The 24,991-nt window shown below is 38.2% G+C and overlaps 1 protein-coding gene across 2 annotated transcripts in view; it reads left to right on the top strand.

The window, feature by feature from the left end:
* TTC28 (tetratricopeptide repeat domain 28) overlaps nucleotides 1-24,991 on the top strand; it is a 648,175-nt gene that overhangs the window by 65,481 nt on the left and 557,703 nt on the right. The window lies entirely within an intron of this gene.

Consider the following 24,991-nt stretch of genomic DNA (forward strand, 5'->3'; position numbering starts at 1 on the left):
CCTACCTATATACTTTTTAAATTTTTTAAATTATTTTTTACATTTTAAAAAATATTTTATTTATTTATTTGATAGAGAGAGACATGGCGAGAGAGGGAACACAAGCAGGGGGAGTGGGAGAGGGAGAAGCAGACTTCCCTCTGAACAGGGAGCCGATATGGGGTTCAATCCCAGGACCCTGGGATCGTGACCTGAGCCAAAGGCAGACACTTAATGACTGAGCCCCCAGGCATCTATACTTTTTAAATATTAGATTTTGCAATGTGTTTATTTTTCTTTTTATTTATACACCTAATTATTTTTTAACAGCTATATAATATTCCACAGCATAAATATGCCAATGTAGTATTTTTAATTTTTTTATTTAAGAAGTAGATAATAGTTTAAAATAAGAAGTGATGCAAAAGTGGTTTGAAAGCTTTTTCCTTGGGTATATATGTGAGGATGAAAGTAGTCTGTTTCTTTGTTATTCAAGAAAGGTTGCAAACCGACTATAGACAAAAGTACATTTTCTGGTTGCCACCATTTGATTGGTAAGTTTTTCTCTTTGATGTTGAAGTAACTCTTTCTTAATCTCACTGGTCATTGTTTATTTATTTATGCATTTGGTTTTTATTATTGTTGATTGAAGATGAAAAATCAGTTCTTTACTGGGAGGAATTTTTTCTCATAAATGTCAGCCTGAGGTAATGCTGAGTCCACAGCATCTCTTTGGGAACCAAGCTTTTGTGGGATAGAACCAGCTGCTTTGTCCTTGGGAAATGATTCAGGAAGTCTGGCAAGAAGGGAAGTCTTGCTATAAAGGAAATTCAGGAAATAGGAGCTCAGTTATTTAAATTCTCAGATTTGTTTATCATAATTCATTTCAAGAATGTTCTAGTGACAAAGTTATAAACATATGATAAGTAACAAGTATCCTTCCAGCTCCCAGTTGGTACATATTTATAACTAAGGAATTTGAATGCATTGTTTTAAGTGAAGTGAAAGTTTTCTTGTCATTTATACTTGACGGTTGATTAAACTGTAGATATACACTTTGTGGGTGCTATTATTTAAAATGTATTAGCACACCCAGCCTTTAATGATTTCTATTTGTCTTGGTTTCTGTAATAAAAGTTTGGTAGCATTTTTTATGTTAATGAAGAGAGTAGACTATCCTAGGGGTTTTCATAGTCGTTTCATAGAAGTGTTTTTCAGTAGTCTAAAAAAATTTTCAGATTAGAAGCTATGGAAACAATTCCAGAAACAATGACCAAGAAATAGTTTCTATGAAAAAATGTTTTTATTTTTATGTATTTTCTATGAGAAAATACTTTATTTATTTGCCAGAGAGAGAGCAAGAGAGAGAGAGTTCAAGCAGGGGGAGCTGCAGGAAAAGGGAGAAACAGGCTCCCTGCTGATCAAGGAGCCTGATGCAGGACGTCATCCAAGGCTGGATCATGACCTGAGTCAAAGGCAGACACTTAACGGACTGAGACACCCAGGAGGTCCCCACAAAATATTTTTAAATGATCAGGTTTGTAGGTGACCAATATATGTAAATAAAATCAGTCTTTTTTGGGACATGAACTATTACTGGTACCAAAATTAGAGCATGCTTTTTATATTTGTGTTACTATAGCAACACTGGAAGTCCTTGAATAAATCTAGTCATTGATTAAATTTAGTAATTTTTTCTTACAGATTGGATAATGTTTCAGAAGTGTTGATTACATAGTTTCAGTTTTGAAGTGGACTATGAAAAGCATTATTTTTATATTATATTTTAAAAGATACCTGTAGATAACTTTCTAGAATATTTATCTTGTTGCCTTCATTTGCATTCTTTGGAAGGAGTACGTTCTAACTTAAGGGAAATATTTTTTTCTTGCTGATTCAAGTCCAGTGAGGCTTTTGAGAACGGAAATTATTATTGGAGTACCTGGGTGGCTCACTTGGTTAAGTGGATGACTGTTGGTTTTGGTGCAGGTCATGATCTCATGGTTGTGAGATCGAGCCCCTTGTCGGGCTCTGTGCTCAGTGGGGAGTCTGCTTGAGATTCTCTCTTCTCCTTCTGTCCCTCCCCATTCCTGCACTCTCTCTTTAAATAAATAAATCTTAAAAGAAGAACCAAAGTTATTATTGCTTCATGTGTTTATTAGTTTAGATAATTTTTGAGGTATACTGTATTGTTAAAACATTTCATTTACTTTAATTTTTAACTTTTAATTTTGAAATAATGTGTTTATTAGTTCAGATATTTCTTTTTTCTTTTTTTAAGATTTATTTATTTGTTTTTATTTAAAATTTTAAAAAAGATTTTATTTATTTATTTGAGAGAGAGAGAGAGATCACAAGTAGGCAGAGAGGCAGCCAGAGGGAGAGGGGGAAGCAGGCTCCCTGCTGAGCAGAGAGCATGATTCAGGGCTCGATCCCAGGACCCCAAGATCATGATCCGAGCTGAAGGCAGAGTCTTAGCCCACTGAGCTATACAGGTGCCCCCAAGATTTATTTATTTTAGAGAGAGAGGAAGAATATGATTGAAACCAAGAGTCAGTAGCTTAACTGACTCTACTACCTAGGCGTCCCTAGATATTTCTAATTTTTTTAAAGATTGTATTTATTTATTTGACAGAAAGAGACACAGAAAGAGAGGGAACACACACAAGCAAGGGAAGTGTGAGAGGGAGAGGCAGACTCCCCGAGGAGCAGGGAGCCCGATGTGGAGCTTGAACCCAGGACTCTGGGATCATGACCTGAGCTGAAGGCAGATGCTTAACTGAGCCACCAAGTTTCCCCTAGATATTTCTTTCTAAATATGCTACACTCTACTGTCAGAGCAAGTATAAATTTTATTTACTTTTATGTTTTAATATTTTTAATTTTGAAATAATGTGAAACATACAGAAAAGCTGTGAGATTAGTGCAAAGTATTACTGTATATCCTTCATCTGGACCCTCCAGTTGTTAACATTATACTGTATTTGGCTTGTAATTGTCCCTTACCTGTTATTATTGTTGTTATTTTCTGAACTGTTTGAGAATAGTTGAATACCTGATGTCCCATTATCCCTAAATCCTTAGGTATATATTGGGAATACTCTAATATATAACCATAATAAAGCCACTAAAATCAAGATATTAACATTGATGAAACACTGCTATTCAATCCACAGACCCTAATAAAATTTTAGTGTTTGCCGAGCAATATCCTTTTATAGACAGTCTTTCCTTTCTGGTCCTGGATCACACACCTGGTAAGAAATACATTAGGAGTTTAGTTCAGATAGACTGTAGAATCAGGTCTGTACCACCTGCTCACATTATAGGTAATTTACTTGATTGACTGGACTTTGATGGCTTGTGGGTTCCTAACTGTTACTTTCTTGGTTTGTGCCCTGATCTTTGATCACTAAAATAATATATTCCTGATCCTGCACTATCTAATGTCAGACAGCCTTTGCCCATACTGCCTAACCTACAGCTCACTGCTTCCAGTCTGGACTTTTCTTGCCTATCTTGATTCTAGCAGCCAATTTACCTCTCTTTTTTTGTATCCTTAGCGTAATATGTGAAGTATAAGTAATATTTTTGTGCCTGTGAATATCATGCCAGGCCCTCAAGTTGGGTGCCTGTTCTATGTAGGAGTTAGGCACAGTATAAAACTGTTGGCATTTGGGGGCACCTGGGTGGCTCAGAGGGTTAAGCCTCAGCTTTTGGCGTAGTTCATGATCTCAGGGTCCTGGGATGGAGCCCTGAATAATGCTCTCTGCTCAGCGGGGAGCCTGCTTCCCCCTCTCTCTCTGGCTGCCTCTCTGCCTGCCTCTCTGCCTACTTGAGCTCTCTCTCTCTCTCAAATAAATAATAATAATAATAATAAAAATACAAAACCTTGGCATTTGGAATAATTTCATGTGTCACAGCCAGCATTATGACTGTATGTATAAAGCTGAATAGAGCTGCATACCTAGAACTCTGTGTGTGTGTATTATGTTCTGCTGTGAATCTTGGGGTAAGCAGAATGTTCTTTGGAATTATTTTGGATTATGCTCCTGCCTATAGCCTCCATTAAGTCTTACTCTGGTCGCCTCACATACAGAAACTCCTCAGGTAGTTCATTATTTCCCAAAAGAGTGAACTAATCAAATCATAGCCTACTATTTAGGGTCAGTTGGCAACTCCTGGAATAGATATCATAGACAGAATATTCACTGCTTGAAAATTAAATAGTTGATATTAGTATGATATATAGAACTTGCATCAGTTTCTAAAAGTCAGAGGTCTATTTCCTATAATAAGTTTATTATGGTTGTAATCATTCAAGCTTTAATGATACTTGAAAATAGGCATTTTATGAGTTGGCCAGCTTCTAAATAATAAGTTTTCTGAGGAGGTTTTAGATTAAAAGGTGGTATAAACTTTTGATTAAAAGTCTTAATTTGGCCTGGCGATTCACAGACCTGTACCCCTGGGGATAAAAATATGTGTTTATAAAAAAATAAAAAATTAAAAAAAAAAAAGTCTTAATTTGGGGCACCTGGGTGGCTCAGTGGGTTAAGCCTCCTCCTTCAGCTCAGGTCATGATCACAGGGTCGTGGGATCAAGCCCCGCATCGGGCTCTCTGCTCAGCGCGGAGCCTGCTTCCCACCCCCTCTCTCTGCCTGCCTCTTTGCCTACTTGTGATCTCTGTCTGTGAAATAAATAAATAAAATCTTTTAAAAAAAAGTCTTAATGATAAAAATGTAAATTTAGGGTAAAGTCAATTTAGATAGGGAATTTGTGTTATCAAAGAAACAGTGACTTGATTTCTGGGCAACATATTGAGAAAGGGAAATATTTTTAGTGTAATTGCCTCTGGTGCATGCATAAGGAATCTTTTATAAATCCATATGACCATACATTAAAAGCTGTGAATTTTTGAGTAAAATGCATGTTGTCTTTGGTTTTATGAATCTTCCAGTCTTGTGCGCCCTCTTGTGTTTAACTTCCAGTTAGCACTTAATTCTACATTCTGTGGCTTTCAGTAGTTTGATGGGTTGGGTTGATGTATGTGCATTTTTTGAAGAGATTAAAAATATACAAATATAATGATAAATATTCAATGAATATTACCAGTGTTGTTATTATAAGAGGAAAGAATGTTAAGTGTTTCCCTCGTTCTGTTTCCTAAATTAACTTTCACATACTCAACATCAAATTTTATTATGTTTAATGAATGCATTTATTGAAGTATATGTCCTTGACCATAAATTATTTTGAAAAAGGCTTAGGAGGTTTAATTATAGTATTATTTTTGGGGCGCCTGGGTGGCTCAGTTGGTTAAGCATCTGACCTTGGCTCAGGTCATAATCTTGGAGTCCTGGAATCAAAACTCACATCAGGCTATCTGCTCAGTGAAGAGTCTGCTTCTGTCTCTCACTGTCCTTTTCCTTCTGTGTGTGCGTGCTCTCTCTCTCTCTTTTGCATTTGCTCTCACTGTCTCTCAAATAAATTTAAAAAAAAACTTAAAAAAATTGAATTATACTATTATTTTTCTATGAAGTTTTTTGACTGTTGTGAGCTGTGTTGGGTGGTCAAGCTAGTAATAGTGTTTGGCACATTGGAGACATTCAGTAAATATTTGTTGAATGGAAGAAGGGAAGTCTTATAACTGATGACTTGTATTTTCTTACTGACTGAGAGAATTGAGTTTAATTGGATAATTCCCAACTTGTTATATTCTTTTAAATCTTTTTTTTTTTTAAAGATTTTATTTATTTATTTGACAGAGATCACAAGCAGGCAGAGAGGCAGGCAGAGAGAGAGGAGGAAGCAGGCTCCCTGCTGAGCAGAGAGCCCGATGCGGGACTCGATCCCAGGACCCCGAGACCATGATCCGAGCCGAAGGCAGCGGCCTAACCCACTGAGCCACCCAGGCGCCCCCCAACTTGTTATATTCTTAAGGATAATTTGTTACTTTGGTTACAAAGACACCTGGAAAACAAGTGGCTTTTGATCTTTGGGACCATATTTAATTGAAGTATAGGAACTTTACACTTCATGGTACTTTTTTTTTTTTTAAGATTTTATTTCTTTATTTTGACACAGAGACAGAGATCACAAATAGAGAGGCAAGGGCGGGTGGAGGGTAGGAGCAGGCCCCCTGCTGAGCAGAAAGCCTGATGCAGGGCTTACTCCCAGGATCCTAATATCATGACCTGAGCTGAAGGCAGAGGTTTAACCCACTGAGACACTCAGATGCCCCTACCTCATAGTACTTCTAATAATATTAAAATCTCAGTCTGTAGCCTTTTTTTAATTGGCATGGAACTAGGACTCCTTTTATCTTGAGCCTTTATGGACTATTACTTTGATTTTGTGGATCCCTCTAGAATCAGATCAACTTTGGTGCAGGTTTATGAGCCATTGTGTCAAGTGATTATAGGAAGTTAAGAAATAGTGTCATAAACAAAGCATTAAAGGGGGGAGAAATTAAAAAGGTGATTATAAAGAGTTTGTTATCAAAGTCTCAGAATTTGAGAATGCCTTGCCTGCCTACTGGATAATAATAAAACCCTCTTACATTTGATTTGTGTAGGCAATTGGAGGCTAAATTGGTACCATTAGAGATGGAGATGAAGTAATTTGTATGGCTTTTTAAATTATATTCTTAAATTTAATACAATGTCTTAAATTTTAAAGAGTGAGATGTAGGGGTGCCTGGGTGGTTCAGTTGGTTAAATGACTGCCTTCAGCTCAGGTCATGATCCCAGAGTCCTAGGATCGGGCCCTGCCTCGGGCTCCCTAGTTGGCAGGAAGCCTGCTTCTCTCTCTCCTACTCCCACTACTTTTATTCCCTCTCTCACTGTCTCACTCCCAAATAAATAAATAAATTCTTAAAAAGAAAGACAAAGAGTGAGATGTAGGATTCAAATCCCACATAGTTCTGTAACCATACAGTGTCACAGAGAAGTAGATTTGTTCTTGATTTTAGTGGTAATTTGTCCTATACGGAATCTTGCCTGTGCTTGTGTTCTTGTAATTTTCATTCGACAAGGAATTCACTGAATGTTTTGCAATTTATCAAATCACTAATTCAAAAAGAAATTACTTTTGGAAAATTTACTTACATATAGTGTATTTTTGTAAAGACTTGCTGCTCTGTATATCACAAATAACCACACCCGTAATACTGCCCCTTCTTGTTCTTGTTGTATATAATATGTAGATTGGTATTTTGATCTTTTAACTTTCATCTCACCATTAGCAGATTTAAGAGAGCTCATTTTCTGTGCACCAAATAGAGGAAACTTTGTTTTCTCTTTCTGTTCGGTTCACTCTATAAAGTATTTGATAAATACTTAGTAAATTGTAGTTGTATACATAGCACCAGTGTCAACCATTCTTTGGGTATAAGGAATACATTGTTTTGATTTATCTTTAGACAGTTTATATATATGTAGAAGTGTTTACACCTTTCAAATTGCATTTACATTTATTATTTCAGCTTTTTCCTTGTTTCAACCCTAGGAAGTCAGCATGGCAGGGATTTTAATCCCATTTTTACAGAGACTGTGACTTTACTAAATGAATTGGTGTATGCAGAAATTCCTTCTAACATATAAAATAGAAGATAATTCTATTATTATCTATTAGGCTATTCTCAAATTTCAGTCTTTTTAAGTCTAATATTCTTTCTCCCAATGTATATACTGTGTTTTTCCATATGGATGGGTTATATCATATTGATTAGTTGCCCTACTGCTAGTAACCAGTAATTCTGTCAGTAATTATGGTGGATTGGAAATAGTATAAGTGTGTATTACAATATAATTCTCCATCACTACTTCTGTGTTCCTTTCTACACAGTAGAGGCAATTCTTAGTTCTCATACTATCTACATTTTGGTTTAGGAAACAGGGATGAAATTGTATTTAAACAAAAACAAACTAAAATACCATCTGAGAAGTTTGTACACAGGGGCAGCTGGCTGGTTCAGTTGGTAGAATACATGACTCTTGATCTCAGGGTCTGAGTTCAAGCCCCATGTTTTAAAAATAAAATCTTAAAAAAAAAACAAACTTGTGCACATAATTTCTTTTAGACAGGCTGTACTATTATCAGTTTAAAAAACTAGGAGTGACATAGAAACAAAAAATAGAATGGTGGTTGCCCATAGCTGGAGGGAGGGGGAAACGGAGTTGTTCATTGGTTATGGAATTTTAGTTTTGCACAGTGAGAAAAGTTCTCGAGGTTCATTGTACAACAATGTGAATATACGCAACACTACTGAACTGTACACTTAAAAAGAGCTAAGATGGTAGTGTTATGTGATGTGGTTATTTATTTATTTACTTATTAAGATTTTATTTTTTTATTTGACACAGAGAGATTACAAGTAGGCAGAGGGCCAGGCAGAGAGGAAGAAAGCAGGCTCCCTGCTGAGCAGAGAGCCTGATGTGGGGCTCGATCCCAGGGCCCTGAGGCCATGACCTGAGCCGAAGGCAGAGAGGCTTAACCCACTGGTGCCTCGTGATGTGGTTTTTTAAAACCACACTAAAAAAGCACATTGAAAAGGGTAAAAATGCACGAAGTTTAATGTCTCTCATGTTCAGGAGCCTACGACCTAGAATGAGATAATGATAATGTTTTCTCTGCAGTGACTATTTTTGAAGTTAAATTTAACTGGATCTTGGTGTTCTAGTTGTGGTATTAGCCTTGAGCATCATTTTCAGGTGAAATATAAGTCCTTAATTTTTAAGCCTTTGCTGTATTTTGTTCAGTTAATATGGTGAGAAGTGTTCTTGCTTCTAAGCATATGTTACCTTTTTCATTCTGGTTTCTCTAGTAAGAGGAAGAGATTTATTATGTTTAATGAGACTTCCTGCTCTCGCTCAGGAACCTCCTCTCCAGATGTCTGTCTGGCACTCATCATGGGCTGTTTGGAGATATCTTAGGCTTTGTAAAATTCATAAGCAATTAGCATAAGATCCTAGAATAGTCATCTATAATGTACAGTGGTTGATGCGAGAGCTTTTCAATTTCTTCCAATAATGGCTGTCAAAATCTCATTATTCTAACTTCTATTAAAATATTAGTAGATACTGCTGTTTTATCCTTTAGCCTGAAGATTTAATTATAAAATAACTTTTCACTAAAAAGTAATTTATTAAAACAGAAAGGCTCCCTAACCAATAGCATAGTAATTTTCCTTTCTCAGTATTAATTTTCCTTTTAGTGATACCTAATACTCAAGTGCAGCAATTCAAATGGGTAAGTACATGTTAGGGAGCCTTAAATAACTTCTCATCTCTCGTAGAGTAATATTCTTATCATGGCCAAAAAAATGCCCTCATTTAGCTCCTGCCCACCTCTCCGATTTCATCTTTTATCCCTCACTCACTGGCCTACTTTAATCACAGTTGGGTTTTTTTTTTTTTACCTGGTCCTTGAATATTTGCTTTTTTTTTTTTTTTTTTTGGTCCTTTATGGACCTTTTGCATTTGCCACCTGGAATTATGTTTTCCCCATATAATTATGGCTGCTTGTTCCTTAAATCAGCTTGAATATTACTGCCTAAACTAATGTAACTACTTATTCATCTGTAGTCATGTTGCCCTCTTTAATTTTCTCAATAGCTGTTCTTAGTACCTTAGTACCTTCTTAGTATAGTTTTTTTGTTTTGTTTTGTTTTTGTTTTTGTTTTGATCATCTTCCTTTGTCTCCAGAATATATGCTCCATGAGAGTAGATAGCTTGGCTCTCTTTTTTACCACGGTATCCCCCATGTCCAGGACAGTGTTTGACTTGTAGTTAGTGCTTAATAGTTGGGCAAATGGCTGAATGATTCATTGTTGTGCCTAGCTATGCTCTAGACGCTGCAAAGTTCTGTGGAGGCACAGAGTTTAGTTACAGAGACTGGCAATTCAATAACTATAATGCAAAAGTATTAAGCCTTATAATAGAGGGATCTATAAAATGCTATGGGGCCACTGATAAAAGAGTAACTAATTTCTCCTAGAGGTAGGTCATGGGGTATTAGAGATGAGTTAATGTATTAGTGCTTCATATTTCACATTAGATTATTCTGCGCCGCTTTGCCGATTACTTACAGACTAGTTCTTGAATTTCTAATATTGCACTTAACCTTGCTCTTTATTTTTCTGTAAAAAGATGGTGGTGATACTGACCTCAACAACGTTGTAAAGATTAATAGTTTAATGTTGGCTAAGTGCTTTGAAAATGCAAAATGCTGTATAAGCCTTGATGTTCTCAATCATATTAACAACCACTTTCTGTAATTAACTTTTATTATGTACTTTATTCCCAATTATTCAGATAGAAATACATATGATACTGTGTTTTTTAAAAAAGAGATTATTTAGGAAAGGCCTACTTACTATTTGACATAGACTTTTTGAATTGTGTTTTTAGTAGAAAATAATATCTGTATTTTCTATTTATACCACTGGTTTCTCAGAAGAGTAGTAATGTATTGTAGCCCCCAGGAGGCAGTAGTATACCAAGAAGATTTTGTGCTTCGGCAAACCAAAAAGCCCTGTGAGCTGTTAGTGTTTAGTGACCTGATATAATATGCAGAGACTCCTTTTCTTATTGATCAGATAGTGAAGGTTTCAGCAGATATTTTAAATGTTCCTTTTCTCATAGTATTGGGTCATCTTGTGTTTAAGAGTGTTTCCTTCCTCAGAGAGAGGATTCTATCTATTTTAGTACTTGGGAATTGTAAAGATATCTAGGGATTATTATATACAAGGTGTACCTCACTTTATACTATGTTATATATCTTATGCTGTATAATTGAGCCTTGAACAATGCAGAGGTTAAGGTTGCTGATTTCCATGTGGTTAAAAATTGATGTATAACTCTTCAGTCCCCCAGAAATTAACTGCTAATAGCCTACTGTTTATTGGAAGCCTTATCAATAACATAAACAGTTGATTGACATGTATTTTGTGTGTTACATGTATTGTATGTATTGTTTTAAAAGATTTATTTATTTTAGAGAGAGCACAAGTGGGAGGGGCGGGGGCAGAGGGAGAGAGAAACTCAGGGAGACTCTGCGCTGAGTGCAGAGCTGGACATGGAGCTTGATCTCACCACTCCAAGATCACAACCTGAACTGAAACTAAGTGTCAGGTGCTCAACTGACTGTGCCACCCAGGCACCCCTTGTATACTCTATTCTTACAATAAAGGAAGCTGGAAAAAAGAAATTATTATTAAGAAAATCATCAGGAAGGTAAAATACATTTATTTATAGTACTGTGGACCTGCGGGTTCAAAACCATCTTTTTCAAGGTTCAACTGTATTATAGAATTTTTTTCTGGAAGTTATGAATAGATTGGAATTTTAATAAATTGAATCTTACTTAAATTCATTTTGGCATTGAGTTTCAACTTTTGTTTCTGTCCTAAAGTGCTAAGGGATAAGACGCACTTAACACTCTTAGTGAGTGATTTTCAACCTATAGCACTTTCCCCCCCAGATCTTAGAGGGTCTCATGCTTCATTATCTATTTAAAGAGTCCTACTTCAGAGAATTAGGGTTAGCCATCTTCCAAGAATTAGGGTAGCAGCCCTCAAAAAGAATAATTTTCTTCTTCTTCTTCTTCTTTTTTTTTTTTTTAAGATTTTATTTATTTATTTGACAGAGCACAAGCAGGGGGAGCAGCAGAGGGAGAGGGAGAGGGCAGTCTCCCTGCTGAATAGGGAGCCTGATGTGGGACTTGATCCCACACTCCAGGATCATGACCTGAGCCAAAAGCAGTCATTTTTTTTTTAAAGATTTTATTTATTTATTTGACAGACAGAGATCACAAGTAGAGAGGTGGGGGGAGACAAGCTCCCTGCTGAGTAGAGAACCCAATGTGGGGCTCGATCCGAGGGCCCTGAGATCATGACCTGAGCCAAAGGCAGAGGCTTTAACCCACTGAGCCACCCAGGTGCCCCCAAAGGCAGTCATTTAACCTATTGAGCCACCCAGGTGCCCCCAAAAGAATATTTTTCTTAGGGGTACCTGGCTGTTTCAGTTCATAGAACATGTAACTCTTGATCTCAGGGTTGTAGGTTTGAGCCCAACAGTGGGTGTAGGGATTCCATTAAAAAACAAAACAAAACAAAAAAAAGAATATGGGCACCTGGGTGGCTCAGTTGGTTAAGCAACTGCCTTCGGCTCAGGTCATGATCCTGGAGTCCCAGGATCAAGTCCCACATCAGGCCCTCTGCTAATCAGGGAGCTGGCTTCTCCCTCTGCCCCTCGGCCCTTTCATGCTCTCTCTCTCTCTCAAATAAATAAAATCTAAAAAAAAAAAAAATACTATTCTTAATATTTTATCCCTGCATCCCACTTATCCTTAAGGCTTTTTATATTAACATACAAGTAAACAGTGTTTTATAAAGTGCAGAAATTTTAAAGATTTTTTAACAGTGAAGCAGTTGGGCATTTATAGGCTCTTCTTGGGGGCTCCTCTGTGTACTGTCATGATATCCTACCCTAAGTACTGATGATAACCCTATCCTAAGTACTGACTTATCATCGTTAATCTCATCTGTATTCCTGGACTATGAGAGCTTCTTGAGGGCTGGACATTGTCTTGTTCACTTATGTTCTCCAAGGACAGTTTAGTGCCTGACACATACTAAGTGCTGAACGAATATTGTAAATGAATACTGAATTTATTAGACTTGAGATATTTTAAATAAAAATAATTAGTGCAGAAACAGAAAGAGGCCATTTACTAGGGTTTTCTATTATTGAAGGCATTTAGGAGTTGTTTACACAATACAGTGTATTGTAAAGTTTTAGGAAATTCTTACTGGAAATACTGGTTTCAGAGCTTCTAGAAAGTACCAATGGATACTTAAAACTGGTTTTATTCCTCTGTGACACAGGTATGGATGCAGGCTAGATAATATTTTTAGGAGGTGGTTTGGCATGTTGTTTAACTAATAACTAATTTTTGGAAATTAACTATTTTCAAAATAGGGTTGCGGCTTCATTTGAATTATTTTGTACCAACCTTTTTTTTTTTTTTAACACTTCTGTATAAAAGGCATTATACATTCTATGGAGATATGAATGTATTAATCCCCTCATCTTCCTTGTGTAGTACTCTACCCTTATACCTACATGTATATTTTCCTGATACCGATTTCAGAGTCAGTACATGTGTATAGTTTAGGCCATTCTGTCAACCAGGTAGCTTCAAGAGATTGGCAACATAAGTATGCTGTTCTTCTGTTGTTCAGTTCTAGAGATGTAGTCGTTGGCTAAATCTTGATTGACTGCATTTTCACCTGTGTATCCACCCTCATTACTAATAACTGTACCAAAAGCTGCCCAGCTTTATGTTACATAGATTGTATTTTGTACTTTTTGTTTTCTGTCATCCAGAACATGAGGAAATGTTTTTAAAAAATATTTGAACTCGGGGGCACCTGGGTGGCTCAGTGGGTTAAGCCTCTGCCTTCAGCTCAGGTCATGATCTCAGGGTCCCAGGATTGAGCCCCGCATCGGGCTCTCTGCTCAGCGGGGAGCCTGCTTCCCCTCTCTCTCTGCCTACTTGTGATCTCTCTTTCTGTCAAATAAATAAATAAAATCTTTAAAAAAAAAAATATGAACTTGGGGAAAAAAAAAAAGAAAAAAATGAACTCGGGGCGCCGTGGTGGCTCAGTGGGTTAAAGCCTCTGCCTTAGGCTCAGATCATGATCTCAGGGTCCTGGGATCGAGCCCCACATCGGGCTCTCTGCTTAGCAGGGAGCCTGCTTCCTCCTCTCTTTCTCTCTCTCTATCTCTCTGTCTGCCTCTCTGCCTACTTGTGATCTGTCTGTCAAATAAATAAGTAAAAATCTTTAAAAAAAAATTTGAACTCTAATATAAGACTTCCCACTATAATTATTAATTTACTTTTTTGGGGCTCACTAACAGGGAAGTGCAAGAAATTTCTTTTCCTCCATTGTAATTTTTAAGAATTAAGAAAGAACTTAAAAAAAAAAAAAAACTATTGGGGCACTTGGGTGGCTTAGTTAGTTAATTGATCAGCTCAGGTCATGATCTCAGGGTGGTGAGATCCAGCCCCTTGTTGGGCTCTAGGCTCATCAGGGAGTCTGCTTGGGTCTCTGTCCCTTTCAGCCTCTGCCCCACCCCCACTCATGTGCATGTACTTGCTCTACCAAATAAATAAATAAATCTTTTTTTTTTTTAAAGAATTTATTTATTTATTTAACAGAGAGAGAGAGAGAGAGGAAACACAAGCAGGGAGAGTGGGAAAGGGAGAAGCAGGCGCCCCGGTGAGCAGGCAGCCCGATGCGGGGCTTGATCCCGGACCCCGGGATCATGACCCGGGCCGAAGGCAGACACCCAATGACTGAGTCACCCAGGCGCCCCATAAATAAATAAATCTTAAAAACAAAACAAAACAAAACCCAACTATTCAGTTTTAAAAGGTACCTAGAAACCCTGAATTCTTTGGGAGAGAAATGTTACCAGGTGCTAATGGCTTTGATACCAGAAGATGGGGAAAATATTCTAATGCTTCATTTTCCTAGGTTCCTAGAATGATTATTTGAGGTTAAAATGTCCAGTAAACTGGTAATTTATATAATATCCAATTTTGTTTTTTAAAGATTTTATTTTTAAACGATCTCTATATGCAATGTGGAGCTTGAATTTACAATCCCCCTAGATCAAGAGTTTCAAGCTGTACATACTGAGGCAGCCAGGCACCCCTATAATCCTCAATTTATTCTAATTCCCAGATTGTACTTTTGACTAGTTCACACTTTCAGAGAATAAATGTTGAAATTATCATTTTCACAGTAAGGTTAAAAAAAACCTCTAATTCTCTTTGGGGATAAGAACTAAGATTAGCTTATTAGCAATTAAAAAATAATGCTGGAAACTAAGTGTTCTCTAAAATTCATTTTGTCTTTAAAGTTTTAAGCACAGCATCAATGTCTCTCATCACAAATTCCAGCACTTTACCTGTGCCTTAATTATAGCACTGTGGACTTTTTTATTTTTGTCTTTGTATCATTTAAGAGGTCCTGGGATCGAGTCCCGCGTTGGGCTCTCTGCTCAGCGGGGAGCCTGCTTCCTTCTCTCTCACTGCCTGCCTCTCTGACTACTTGTGATCTCTCTCTGTTGAATAAATAAATAAAATATTTAAAAAAAAAAAGAGTGATTGTTAAGTATAACAGTGAGTAAATGAGGAAATTTTTTCCAAACTTGAGAAGCATTGACCAATAGATATTTTCCTTGTAAGTACAAAACTTCATTCCTGAGAAGTCATTTTCCCCCTCCTATGCCACTTCTCTTTATAGCTCAGAGGTTTGAGAAGGGACCATAGATAAAAAAAAAAAAAACAAAAAAAACCACTTCTGGTTCTGTGGGGCCCATAGGGGCATATAACAATAATTATGTGGGCATATAACTTTTTTTTTAATTAAAGATTTTATTTATTTGACAGAGAGAGAGAGAGAGAACACAAGCAGGAGGAGTGGGAGAGGGAGAAGCAGGTGCCTCTCTGAGCAGGCAGCCTGATATGGGGCTCGATCCCAGGACCCTCAGATCATGACCTGAGCCGAAGGCAGATGCTTAACAACTAAGCCACCCAGGCGACCCAACTTTTAAATAATTACTTCATTTTTGGACAGATGCATATATGCTTATAGTATGAAATTCAAGAAGCTTCAAAAGGGCATATAGTAAAAAGATAAGTTTTCCTTCCATTCCTGTCCTCTAGCCATTCAGGTTTCCTCTCCAGAGGCAATTGCTTTTACTACCTTGTTTCTTCTGTCCTTCCCAGGGTGTTTGACAAATGGTTAAATCTCTCAATTTTTTAAAAAAGATTTTATTTATTTATTTGACACACAGAGAGAGAGATCACAAGTAGACAGAGAGGCAGGCAGAAGCAGGCCTCCTGCTGAGCAGAAAGCCCAATGCAGGGCTCCATCACAGGACCCTGAGATCATGACCTGAACCAAAGGCATAGGCTTAACCCGCTGAGCCACCCAGGCACCCCTAAATCTCTCAATTTATATAATAATCTTTGTGTATCTATATCCACATATGATTAGATACATTCATCTATCTATCTAATCTATCATCTATCTTGATACCTAATCTATATATATGTGGTTGTTAACAGTTTGGGATTGGTAAGGAAAATGGAATATCTTAGGAATGATTTGGGCATTAGGGCTTATATGAAGCTTAGAAAACACTGGTGGGGTGAATGTCAGGGGGGTCACCCTGGAAGGTCAGGAAAGCTTCTGCTGGAAGGTCAGGGAAGCAGACAGTGAAGACCTTCAGGGTTCTCAAAAGCTGACTGGGAAACTGCTGCAATTATCAAGCCTATTTGAGAATGCTTCTGTCATGTGTCTGGGGCTGGGCTGCGATAATGGAAGTAAGTGATTCTCAAACAAAAGCTGCTGTGCCCCAAAGCTACTATGTATCTGACATCTGCCTCCAGCCACTCCCAAAGAGAAATGGCTTCTCCTCTCTTCAGATCTCACATGCATTCCTTTCACTGGCAAAATCTGACCCAGCTCTATTTAGGGAAGGAGTTTCTGGGAAATGTTGAGGTGTTTTAAAAGAGTAGGTGGTCGGTCCTAAGTAACCAGACAATGCCCAGTAGATTTTAGCCCAGGAGAACTGCTGTGTTCCAAATGGGACTGTGTTCTTACCTGTACTTTAAGAAAGGGCTTGGAGGTTTTTGATAAAAGGTAATAGGTTATATACAACAAAAAGACCACAAAAAAAGGAGATTCAAGGGAGTGCAGTATCCTGAAAGCAAATGAAGGAAAAAATTTCCATAAGAATCCAGCAGCTAATTGTAAACAGTGCTGTCATGGGGATAAAAGGGAGGAGGAAAAAGAAATACACTCAGTTTAAAATTGAAGCATGGTCATGGTCATTAGTGATATTCAAGAGTAGTTTTTATGGATTGTCCAGAGGAGAGATGTCTTACAACTTGTCAATAGTGTCATCATAATCAGCCACGTAAGTGAAGAAAAGTTTATTAAATAAACTTTCCCAACTTTACCATTTTCTAGTCATATCTTTCAGCTCCTTTTCTGCTATATTGTTTATATTATTAAACATAAATACCCAAATGGAATGTAATACTCCTATAATTGTCAGAGTAAAATGGTATTTACATAGAAACTACCTCTTAGCTCGTTTATATAAATTAGCTTCACTGGAGTTTAAAAAAACTTTTTAAAATGATTTATTTTTTTTTGAAAGGTGGGCAGAGGGAGAGTCTTTTTTATAAGTTTAATAATTAGGGGTGTCACGGTGGGTCAGTCGTTAAGCATCTCCCTTCAGCTCAGGTCATGATCCCAGGGTCTTGGGATCAGGCCCTGCAATGGGCTCCTTGCTCAGCAGGGAGTCAGCTTCTCCCTCTCTCACTCCCCTGCTTGTGTTCCCTCTCTTGCTGTGTCTCTCTCTGTCAAATAAATAAATAAAATCTTGAAAAAAATTAAAAATTAAAAACATTTACTTTAAACATTAAAAAATTTAAATTCAATTAATTAATGTATATTATTGGTTTCAGATTATAGGTCTGTGATTCTTTAGTCTTATATAATACCCAGTGCTCATTACATCACATGCCCTCCTTAATGTCTGTCACCCAGTTACCCATCCCTCCACCTCTTCCCCCCAGCAGCCCTCAGTTTGTTTCCTATGATTAAGAGTTCCTTATGGTTTGTCTTCCTCTCTGGTTTGTTCTTGTTTTATTTTTCCCCTCTTCTCCTACGATCTTCTCTTTTGTTTCTTAAAATTCCACATATCAGTGAGATCATCTGATAATTGTCTTTCTCTGATTGACTTATTTCACTTAGCATAATACCCTCCGATCCATCCATGTCATTGCAAATGGCAAGATTTCATTTTTTGATAGCTGCATAATATTCCATCACACCATATCTTCTTTATCCATTCAACTGTCAATGGACATCTGGGCCTCTTTCTATAGTTTGTCTATCGTGGACATTGCTTCTATAAACATTCAGGTACAGGTGCCCCTTCGGATCACCACTACATTTATATCTTTGGGATAAATACCCAGTAGTGCAATTGCTGGATCATAGGGTAGCTCTATTTTCAACTTTTGAGGAACTGCCACACTGTTTTCCAGAGTGGCTTCACCAGTTTGCATTCCCACCAACAGTGTAGGAGGACTACCCTTTCTCTTCATCCTCACCAACATCTGTCATTTCCTACTTGTTAATTTTAGCCATTCTGACTGGTCTAAGGTGGTATCTCATTGTTGTTTTGATTTGTATTTCCCTGATGCCAAGTGATGTTGAGCATTTTTTCATGTGTCTGTTGACCATTTGGATGTCTTCTTTGGAGAAGTGTCTGTTCATGTCTTCTGCCCATTTCTTGACTGGGGTATTTGTTCTTTGGGTGTTAAGTTCTTTATAGTTTTTGGATAGTAGCCCTTTATCTGATATGTCATTTGCAGATATCTTGGGAAAGAGCCCTAAGCAGACTCTGTGCTGAGTATGGAACCCCACGTGGGCTTGATCTCATGTCCCTGAGATTACAACGTGAGCTGAAACCAAGAGTTAGATGCTTAACTGACTATGTCACCCAGGCCCCCAAGAAAAATCTTTGATTCATGTTGTTTGTGGTCCATTATCATTCCCAGGTACGACAATAAAAAGTATATAGACCAATATCAATTCATGGTTTTGATAGCATACTATTTTATATAAGGTGTAACCACTAGAGGAAACATAGCAGTACATAAGTCCTATGTATTATTTTTGAAAGTTTCTCTGAATTATTTTAAAATTTTCAGAAAGTATGTGGACTTAGAATTGAATCTAGGAATCTCTTCTAAGTAGCTGAGTCACCCTGAGAAGTTCACTTCACTTCTGTTAACCTTATTTACCATATCTATAAAATAGGGTTGATGATAATATACCTATATAAGGTTCGAATAAGAGTTATTCTGAAAATAGTCTGTAGATAGCAGAGGTCTATGTGAATCTGACTTAAAATTATATACTTTTTTGGGGTTCTGGGGTAGCTAAGTCAGTTAAGCATCTGACTTCAGCTCAGGTCATGATCTCAGGGTCCTGGGATTGAGCCTCATGTTAGGTTCTGTAGAGCTCAGTGGGGGTTCTGCTTGAGGATTCTCTCTCTCTCCCTCTGCCCCTTCTCCATGCTCACTCTCTCTCTGTCTCTTCCAAATAAATAAATCTTAAAAAAAAATAAGGATGCCTGAGGGCTCAGTTGGTTAAGTGTCTGTCTGAGTTCAGCTCAGGTCATGATCCCATGGTCCTGAGATTGAGTATAACATCAGGCTCCTTGCTTGGTGGGGAGCCTGCTTCTCCCTCTGTCAGCCACACCCCCTGCTTGTGTTCTCTTCCTCTCTGACAAATAAAATCTTAAAAAAAAAATAAAATTTTACACTTCTTGCAATTAAGAATATTTTTATCTATTAGGGTCATCTTGTTTTTTTAATAGACCATTTCACAGATTCATTAATATCACTTTGAAGCTTTGAATTTTTTTTTTTTTTAAGATTTTATTTGTTTATTTGTCAGAGAGAGAGAGAGGAGCGAGAGTGAGCACAAGCAGACAGAGTGGTAGGCAGAGGCAGAGGGAGAAGCAGGCTCCCGGCTGAGCAAGGAGCCCGATGCGGGACTCAATCCCAGGACGCTGGGATCACGACCTGAGCTGGAGGCAGCCGCTTAACCAGCTGAGCCACCCAGGCGTCCCTGAAGCTTTGAATTTTAATTCTACTTTCTAAAGTTATAATTCTTTCAGACTCGGTTTTACTTGCAATGAGTATACACTTAAAACTATGTGCGTGCAACATTTTGCAGTGGGGTATGGTCACTTTTGGATTAAATTCATATTTTTATTTTCTTAGGAACAACGGCTTGAAATCATCATGTGCAAAGCTTGCATTATCTGCAGGGCCAGTAGGTTTTATAATCTATTTGTGAGGCTAGAGTGAACAAAAAGAATCACGGCTCATGGCTCTTAGCAGTTGTGGTCCATTATCATTCCTCAGCCACTAGCTGGCCACTGATTTATGAATTTGGAGATTTTCATTCCATAAATATTAATTGGATATCTATTATATGTTAGATAATGTAGGCACTTGAGATATATCTGTGAACCAAAAGAAAAAGTTGCCATCAACTGGGATGGAGCTTTCTAATGGGACAAGAGAGAAATAAACAGTAAGTAAAATAAATACATGGTACATTAGAAAGTGGTAAGTACTACAGAAAAAAACCAATATGAAGGTTGGGAGTGAGGATAGGTTTTATGCAAAAGGTAATATTTGAGTAAAGAGTTAAAGGAAGTGAGGAAGTTATATGTGAAGGTATCTGGAGGAAGATTAAGCAGAGGGGACAGCTAATGCAAAGGCCCTTAGTCAGGAGGGTACTTGGCCCATCTGAAGAAAGAATTTCACATAGCTGGAGTGGAACGAACAGAGGGGAAATTAATAGGACATTAAGGGTGATGAAGTTCTAGAACCTAGGTGAGGTTCGGTGGGCTGAGGTCCGGAGCCGATGACCAGGAAAGAATTCTTGAGACATCTTTGGTGCAAAATGGTGGTTTATTAAAGCACGGGGACAGGACCCTTGGGCAGGAAGAGCTGCAGCCGCGGGTTGTGAGGGTAGGCATGTTATATACCTTGTGGTTGGGGGAAGGTGAGGGGAAGGGATGGGAGGTTTCAACAGAGTTTTCACATGTTAGGGAGGGCCTACAAGGTGCCGGGGGGAGGCTTTGCCCTTATGGCCTGATCAATGTCGTCTTTAGGTCAGGCATTAACATCAAGATAATTGGGAGATTCTTGGTGGGGTGTTATGATCCTGCTATCATTTACATTCCCTTCTACCTCAGTGTCCTCCAGTTTATGGTGGGAGGGAGACATTAGGGCTTCAGGAACCGAGAGTTATTTGCCTCTGGAAATTTGTGCTATTGATAAGGTAACCTCCCTGTTTAGACCTCTAGGACATCTGTAGAGCAAGGGAGATTCCTGTTCTGCAGGATTGTGATCCCTGCAAGTTAACTATTTATCGTTTTATGGCAGTCAGGGGTGCCTGAGGAATGCTACACATACGGAGGGGAGCGGGTGAAGAGGGGGTGCAAGGCGCCAGCTTTTGCTTTGTCCTCAGCCAGCCTCCTGCTCCCTCATCAAGGGGACCAGATCATGTAGGTCATTGTAAGCCACTATAAGAACTTGGGCCTTTACTGGGGATATGTGGAGCCATTAGAGGGTTTTAAACAGGGAAGTGATAATCTAACTTACCTTTTAAGAGGATTACTCTGGCCACTGTGTTAAGAATGAGTTGCTCAGAATCAGAGCACAGAGACCAGTTACGAGACCACTGCAGTATCCATGTGAGATATGATGGTGGTAGTGTGGACGTAGTGAGAAGTGGGCACATTCTGGATTTATTTTGAAATAGTGCCAACAATATTTTTTGACAGTTTGGAGGAAGTCAAAGATGATTCCAGAGTATTTTGCCTGAGCAACTGGAGGAATTAGATCTTCTACCATCTGTCACAGAGAAGGTTGTGGTTGGAGTCGGACTGGGAAAGAGATCAGGAGTTCAGTTTTGGACATACTGAGTTTGAGATACCTAAAAGATACCCAAGTGAAATGTTAAGTAGGCACTTAAATATGCAGGTCTGGAGTTCAAGAGAAGTGTGAACTGGTTTTGTATTGAAAACCATAATACTGGATGGAATTACTAAAGAGAGTTAGGTGGAAAAGAGAGAGGTCTATGGACTGAGTCTGTAGGTTGTTTTCCATTTAGAGGTCAGGGAGAAGAAAACAATGAGCAAAAGTGTGATGGGCGATGCGGATAAACAAGAGAAGATGGCATTTTGGAAGCATCAGTGGGTCAGTTGTCATTGAGTGTGAGCACGATTCAGGTATATGAAAATGTGTATGACATCAAGATGCTTTGTGACTATCATTCTTAAAGGTGGTAGGTTTAGTTTAAGTGGGTGTGGAAATTGATGATAGCATGTAGAAAACATTCTAGGAATTTTTTTTTTAATTACAATACCTGTAATTATTTTGAAAAAGTTCCTTAATCATGTTACTTCATTGCATAAGTAAATATTTTGCATCATTGCTGGAGATTTGGGGAGTTCTTGCATATTTATTCCAAATTTTTCATGGAGAAGATTACTGAGGACCCTATAAGATTAGAAATTGGAAGATGCCGTGAGAGCAAATAGGAAGTTACAGGAACCTTTTCAAGTTCCTCTTATTTTTTTCTAAAGATTTTATTTATTTATTTGACAGAGAGAGATGCAGTGAGAGAGGGAACATAAGCAGGGTGAGTGGGAGAGGGTCAAGCAGGCTTTCCGCCGATCAGGGAGCCCAATGCGGGGCTCGATCCCAGGACCCTGGAATCCTGACCTGAGCCGAAGGTAGCCACTTAACCAACTGAGCCACCCAGGCACCCCTGTCCTTGTTATTTTATCAACTAGAGATAATTACAGGAAGTTGCCAAACCTCCATAGGCTCCATAAAATTGGACTTACGTATAATAGTCCCTTTGGGGACAGTGTCACGAAGACTGTACAAGATTCTTTAGATGAACTGGAGGTTGAAAGATAGGGGGCTGGTAGTTTTATCTTTTAGCAGGTCACATTTCAGCATATCTCAGTGCTACTTTATTTTCCTCAAATGGTAAAAGAGAAATGAGAGATAAAAAGGCTTGTGCATAGTATGACTGTAAGTTAAGGATGCTGCTCAATGAAAGATGCATAGTTTTTTTCCTCTAGGATCTGAAAATCTGAGATCAACTTTATCTCATCAATTATTTTTACATAAAAGTCATTTACTTAAGGGTTCTAGTCTTTGGAACAGAATAACTAATCAAAAGGCTGTTTCATAATATGAATGAACAGGTTTTCAAGAATCCCAGGAGAAGTGTGCAAACCCTGGGTTTAGGTATTCCCAGTCATTTTGTAAAGTTAAGAGTAAAGGTGCAAAAGTCCATCCAAAACTGAAGCTCTTTCTGTAGTTCTGGGATTGAGGTTTGGCCTCGTAATATGTCTGTTAGTGGGGGTTGAGGGTCTTCAAGTTCAAAAAAGTACTTCATTTTTTGTACTGTTGTGCTAGTGTCAGATCTGCTGGTTGTGCTAGATGCTAGGGAAGCAAAGAGAAATGAACTTGGGATCCTGCCTTAAAGGAACTAAGAATCAAGTTGGGGAACTAGACCTAAAGCTATGATTTTTTCATTTCAACTATTGTCATTTTTCAAAAGGCTTTTCCCACTATTCTGCCATGTTAAACTCCGTGATTTTAAATTCCCTGTATGTTAGTTCCAGTATTTGGACTGATTCCGTTGATTGTATTGTCTCTTGGCAGTGTTTTATCTTTTCTTCTTCATGTGTCTCATGTTTTGGTTGAAAACAGACATCTTGTGTAGAGCAGTAGACACTTAAGTCACTATTATTTATGCCTGGAAGTGGTGATGCTGCTTCTTTTGCTTGGCCCTTGTTGTAGGAGTTGTGTTAGGTTAGTCAGAAGCTGAGCTGAGTTTGGGTTTTGTTTGTTGTCCTTTTCTTCAGTCTACCACTGCTTCAAATTCATTTAGTGTTGACCTAGTTTCAGGGTGAGAGTTGGCTTACTAGAGACTTTTTTTTTGAAGTCTGATCCACCCTAAGTCTCCCTTTGTAGCAGAAAGGGCCTTTTTCCACATTCTTGCCTTTAGCCCAGCCGTGGATCTCTTATCATTGGTTATTCAGTGCCTCCTAACTTGGTACTAAGGGGCCAGTGGAAAGGGTGTTTTCTGTTGTCCTGGTGCATCCTCAGCCTTGGGCAGTTGGTGGGTTTGGGCCATGTTGGTGTTCCCAACTCAAGTTCTTTCATAGGTGAGAGATGGTCTGGAGCTAGAATATAGCCCTGTCTCTTCCCCTGCCTCGGGTCTTTTTCTGATCCTCTCTCCCAGTCAGCTAATGGCTTTTGTTCTGTAGGGTAGAAGGATTCGTAAACGGCTTCAGGTGTTCCCTGGAGCAGCGGTTGCTTCCCTCTCTGGGCCTATACAACAAGGGAGGCCCACTCTGCTTTCTTATATTGCCCCCACACTTTCTCCCCACCACCAGACAAAGTGTCTAGAGAAGAATATGTGAGTGGGTGCACTGCCTCTTGTTCTGTGCCTCCCAGGGTTTCTCCACTCTCATGCTGGCCTACATTTTTGGCTTTTAGCAATTCATTAATTCAGCTAATTTAGCTGAATTATTTCTACAGGTGTGTAGCACCTGATATGTACTGCAAGTAAGCAAGTGTTCTCTTTGGAGGCATCTGTCTTTCCTTAGATTTCAGAGTAGTTGGTTGTCCTACAACCTTAGCTCTCTAACAATTTCAAGAAAAGTTATATTTGCTTAGATTATCTTTTTTCTTACTGTAAGAGTGGGAGCAACTCTGTTTCCAGCATTTTGCATGCTAAGTGGAAGACAGGAGTTATATATGTTTAAAAAAATGTTAACTTTGTTTCTGTCATAACCAAGCTTTAAATTAATAATTTAAAGATAAATTAGTTCTAGTTATTAATGACAAGAAAGTATAGTGGTTTTTTACTGAAGTTTATAGCTTTATACGTATTTTTAATTATGTAGGCTCTTAGTAGCATTATCTTTTTATAAGTACATTTTTTTCCTACTGTAGGGAAAAATCAATGATACTTTAGAAATTTGAAAAATAATTTAATATTTGGGACACCTAGGTGGCTCAGTCAGTTAAGCGTCTGCCTTCAGCTCAGGTTGTGATGCCAGAGTTGTGGGATCGAGCCCCATGTTGGGATCCCTGCTTGGTGGGGAGTCTGCTTCTCACTCTGCCTCTCACTCTTCCTCCTGCTCTCTGTCAAATAAATAAATAAATAAATACCTTTAAAAAACTCAAGTTTATTTAAATTAGGAGGACACTTACTGTTCAGAATTCAAGATAAATAGATCTGCAATGTCTTTATAGAAAGTTCAAATTATGATACAAATGAATGGTTTTAGCATTATTA

This window comes from Mustela erminea, chromosome 13, assembly GCF_009829155.1.
Source record: "Mustela erminea isolate mMusErm1 chromosome 13, mMusErm1.Pri, whole genome shotgun sequence".
NCBI lineage: Eukaryota > Metazoa > Chordata > Mammalia > Carnivora > Mustelidae > Mustela > Mustela erminea.